Below are 5,434 nucleotides of genomic sequence, written 5' to 3'. Positions count from 1 at the left end.
TGAAGGGATCGATCCGGTTTTGATACAGACACTTAAGGTATGTGATTTCTGGAATCACTTCTGATTTATAAATAAAGTTTGGTATGTTGTATATAGGAAACCATGTAAGAATTTACGGGTAAGGGTAAGTACCAAGGTAAGTTCATATGAACTTTGTCTATCCTTAATGTAAATTAAGATGATAGTTTCATCGTGTTAATGGAATGTTCATTATGTTGCTGAATGTTCAATCGTGTTAATGGAATGTTCATCATGTTTGTTGAATGTTCATCGTGTTAATGGAGTGTTCATTTTGTTGTTGAATGTTCATTGTGTTAATAGAATGTTCATTATGTTGCTGAATGTTCATCGTGATAATGGAATGTTCATTATGTTGCTGAATTTTCATGGTGTTAATGGAATGTTCATTTTGTTGCTGAATGTTCATCGTGTTAATGGAATGTTCATTATGTTGCTGAATGTTCATCGTGATAATGGAATGTTCATTATGTTGCTGAATGTTCATCGTGTTAATGAAATGTTCATTATGTTGCTGAATGTTCATCATGTTAATGGAATTTTCATTATGTTGCTGAATGTTCATCATGTTAATGGAATGTTCATCATGTTTGTTGAATGTTCATCGTGTTAATGGAATGTTCATTATGTTGCTGAATGTTCAATCGTGTGAATGGAATGTTCATCATGTTTATTGAAGGTTCATCGTGTTAATGGAGTGTTCATTTTGTTGCTAAATATTCATCGTGTTAATGGAATGTTCATTATGTTGTTGAATGTTCATCGTGTTAATGGAATGTTCATTATGTTGCTGAATGTTTATCGTGTTAATGGAATGTTCATTATGTTACTGAATGTTCATCATGTTAATGAGATGTTCATCATGTTGCTGAATGTTCATCGTGTTAATGGAGTGTTCATTTTGTTGTTGAATGCTCATCGTGTTAATGGAATGTTCATTATGTTGTTGAATGTTCATCGTGTTAATGGAATGTTCATCGTGTCGCTGAATGTTCATCGTGTTAATGGAATGTTCATTATGTTGCTGAATGTTCATCGTGTTAATGGAATGTTCATTATGTTACTGAATGTTCATCGTGTTAATGGAATGTTCATTATGTTGCTGAATGTTCATCGTGTTAATGAATTGTTCATTATGTTGCTGAATGTTCATCGTGTTAATGGAATGTTCATTATGTTGCTGAATGTTCAATCGTGTTAATGGAATATTCATCATGTTCGTTGAATGTTCATCGTGTTAATGGAATGTTCATTTTGTTGTTGAATGTTCATCGTGTTAATGGAATGTTCATTATGTTGCTGAATGTTCATCGTGTTAATGGAATATTCATTATGTTGCTGAATGTTCATCGTGTTAATGGAATGTTCATTATGTTGCTGAATGTTCATCGTGTTAATGGAATGTTCATTATGTTGCTGAATGTTCATCGTGTTAATGGAATGTTCATTATGTTGCTGAATGTTCATCATGTTAATGGAAGGTTCATCATGTTTGTTGGAAGTTAGTCGGTTATGTTTTTCTGTAGTTGCATTGATTTGTGTTGATATGTTTGTAGATAAGGCTCAACTTACAATAAGTGAATGTGACTTGTATGTGTGTATGTAGATATGGAACTGTAGCGTGTGTAAGTAGTGTGAACTTGTATGTACGTACATATGAATGGGATACATATGAATGTACTTAGATATATGAAAGTGTATACACGTGTTGTAATCTTTTGATTGTAGGTCACTGGTATACGTATATTTGAAGATTTGGGTTTTCAATATGTTTGAGATTACGTACTCCTAACCATGTTACTATTGAGAATGAAATAAATGGAGTGCAGGCATGGGAACGCCGGACTCTCGAGGAATTGATGTTGGACTCGAGTAAATATTAATTGAGAGGATGTTATAATGGAATTTATGGACTCGTTATGATTAGTTAAGGAAAGAAAGTTTTATGCTTAATTTAGAAAGGTAGAAACAAGTCGTAAACTTAGGATGTCCAACCAATGGAATAACGAATGAACCGTTAGTAAAGAAATGTGCTAGGAACTAGCACTATTAAGTGTAATGACACTAATAAGAGCCTGGATTAAATTTCCGATCAATTACGTGTATGTAAAAGTAAATTACATAATTCAAGAAAGTAGGAACAATGTGTACATTTATGTTGTTTGGGAATGAAATCTGTAGCCAAGATCCCGAATATATCCAGCACGTAATATGCAAATCAAATGAGTGTAACGAAAAGATAAGAGTAAGTATGAAAAAGGTTTCGAGGACGAAACCTCCTTTAAGGGGGGTAGATTTGTAACACCCCAAAATTCATAATAGATTATTTGATGTTAAAGAGTCTAATTTAATTAGTCAAGTTCAATAATTATGATGTAAGTTTATAAAGAATGAAACATATATGCAAACATGACAACAAGGATAACTTTAAGGGCTAAATGTGTAAATTGTAACAAATATTAGTATCAAAAATAAAAACCCACTGATTGTGGGTGTGGGTGTGCAACGCAAGAAGAGCAGGGGAAGGAGAAACCCTTCTCCTTTAACCTAACTCAAGAATCACTTTAGTTAAGGGTGTTATCAAGCAAGAATTGGATGCATGGGTCCAAGAAATCTCTAATCTAAGCATATTGAACATAAGGTAAGTTGAATGTTGTATTTTGGTGCATTATCATGAACTAGGGTTTAATCAAATTCATGAAATTGAAGAAATTGAACTTGTGTATGAATTAGAATCATCATTAGAAGATGTATTATGCTTGAATTCGTTTGTATTGAAGGTTTGAAGTAAAACCCACTTGTGCTAGTTACATGATAAGATTTTAGAAATTCTTAGATGATGAAACTTATGAGAAATCGAAAGATGAATGTATAGCTATTAGTGTTTTGATTGATGTTCTTGATGTAGATAAAGAAACTATGTGAAATTTGGTTGAATTTTTTATGGACTAGGAAGGTTGGGCATGAAATACTTGTACATTGTGCCTTGTTTGTAGTACGCACATCAAGTGCTCGATAAAATGCCTAAGTGACAATTTTATGTGGAATTGTATGCAAGTTGCGGGTAATTATGTATGGAAATTGATAATGACATAATTGTTAGCGAACTAAGATGAAAAGTGTGATTTAAGTAGAGATCATATGGGACTTTGATTTGTTAGTATGATGTCTTAGAAGCGTGCATTAGTAGCTTGTATTCTATGCGTAAGGTTATAGCACACCAAATACACTTAGTTGATTTTGTAGTTGGGTGATGTGGTTGTATGATATGAGGATTTTTCTAGCAAGCTAAAGTTAGGTTCAAGGGTAGCGTTAAAATTGATCAATCTTAAATGATGTTGATAGTTGTGGGATTACGAGATGACAAATATGGAAGAATTTGATTATGTTAAATGTGCATATATGATCGTGTGGTGGTATGTGTGTTTTACTAAGTAAGTTGGGAATGTATATGATGCCCGTAACATAATCGACTATAATAATGTGGACGTATGAAGTTAGATTGATAAATCACAAGATGGACAGTTGATTTTCTGAAAGTCAACTGTGCATAATTAGTGTATTAAAATTTTGTCTCAAGTGTTATATTAGTGAAATCAGTAAATACATGCTAAATCAATATGTGTTAAATGTAACAACATGAAGAATTATGCGGAATGAAAAGATGCGACTCCAAGCTTATATTTTGTGTTGATTGGAATTTGACAAATAAATTATAATGTTGGATATGAATGTCAAATGAATGCAATATTAGAATGTGTGTTTATACTAATGAAGTGGTAACCATGATGACATGAAAGTATAGGATCATGTCAAGATGGGGGAAACATGGAAGGCTACGGAAAGGATATGAGGAAGCATGCACGAGACGGGCACTCGAGGTAAGTGAATCTCGATTCACTTTTTAGTAGGTTTAATAAATTTATAATACTTATGCTTATGAAACATCATGAAAGAACAGGTACTAATTAGAAGTAATAAACGAAGTAAGCCAAGGCTTACGCGGCCCGCGAGGGACCGTTCTGCAGGCAATTTGTTGGATTTTTGTTGTTTTATACATTGGACTTGTTTAAATGGTGTTCCAAGGTCACATAACTTATGTTAAGGATTGGTTTTGAATATAAGAGATGTTAAGGGTCGTCGGTTAGTGAAAAAATGGATTTGTTTTCGTGTTAGTGTAAGAAATTGTATAAGTAAATATGTTTAGAAATCTAGTAGGCACGTAGGTCGTTTTGTATATCGCCTATATTATGTTAAGTTGTGAATATGTCATTTCGGCATAAGCGTATGTGTATGAAGTGGTAAGCATGAGCTAGTGCCTATAAATTCGTAAATGATTGTTTGTGTGTAGGTAGGGACGTAGACATGTATGAAGGTACGTTTGCATATAGGTGTATGTGATAATAGGCGCGTAAGTGTGAATGCATGTGTGTATGAATATACGATGCTAAAGATATACGTATGAACGTTATCAAGGCGTCGGAGTACTTACGATTACTAATGATGTGCTTTGAGTTTGGAATGTAATGCTGGCATGAGATTGTTAGATTCATGAAGGAATGAAACCTGGTTTGGATAAAGAGTATTTAAGAAAGCGCTTGGACAATTCCATGTTTACTTCATAGAATGCTTTACGAATTTCTATTATATGGTTTAATGTTGTATGGTGTGTTAATGACTAATGGTTGGGTTGTACGTGGTGTCCACAGGTATCGCTCGGGTTTCCTCTACCACTAGCGAAGTGAAGCAGACATAGATCGAGTTGAGAGCAAGGATTGTACGGAAAAGAAAGGTCACATAGTTTGTTTTAAATTGGTCATGAAGCCTTGATTTAATGTAACATTGTGAATCCTCTCTAATGAACGTATTACATTTTGTAATTGAGTTTTCATGTAATTAATATGACTTTTTAAGAACGAAATTTTTGGGCTCATATTTTCCGCTGTGTCATATTTAAGTTCTTACAAGTTGGTCTTACAGGGATTTGTTCATAAGACGAACGGGTCATGCCCGAATTTTGTTAAATAATAGTATGATACTATTACTTTTTCGGCTTAGGAAATCTGGGCGTTACACGTCGTTATATTAAAGAAAAATTATATAGCAATATCATAATCATATTAAAGATAAAAAAACGTCCGTTATTATAGGGAAGTGTTTTCTTAAATATCGTATGAAAAATGTCACACCCCCAAAATCCACCCGCGGATAACACCCGCTTCGAGGGCGTGACTGACCAGGATCCAGCCACCAATTATACTGAATAACTAAATAGATAACAAAAGTAGTACTTACTAACCATACGATTAGCAAGTGTTAAGTTTAGAGTTCAAAGTCTTAAGTTCAGAGTAAAATGTAGCGGAAGCATAATTAACAGTTTTAAACATTGCTCGCAAGGTAAACATGATAAATGCCC

General features: G+C 33.6%; 1 long non-coding RNA gene across 1 annotated transcript; it reads left to right on the top strand.

The window, feature by feature from the left end:
• Positions 1-2,527: 2,527 nt before the first annotated feature.
• On the top strand, positions 2,528-4,939 carry LOC110871538. The gene is made up of 3 exons (XR_002553817.1): positions 2,528-2,659; positions 3,824-3,899; positions 4,728-4,939. It is a non-coding gene; the product is annotated as an uncharacterized LOC110871538 (long non-coding RNA).
• The last annotated feature ends 495 nt before the right edge of the window (positions 4,940-5,434 follow it).

The sequence above is a fragment of the Helianthus annuus genome, chromosome 8, assembly GCF_002127325.2.
Source record: "Helianthus annuus cultivar XRQ/B chromosome 8, HanXRQr2.0-SUNRISE, whole genome shotgun sequence".
Lineage (NCBI taxonomy): Eukaryota > Viridiplantae > Streptophyta > Magnoliopsida > Asterales > Asteraceae > Helianthus > Helianthus annuus.
Note: the sequence above shows the minus strand (reverse complement) of the source record. Positions and strands in the feature narration are given on the sequence as shown.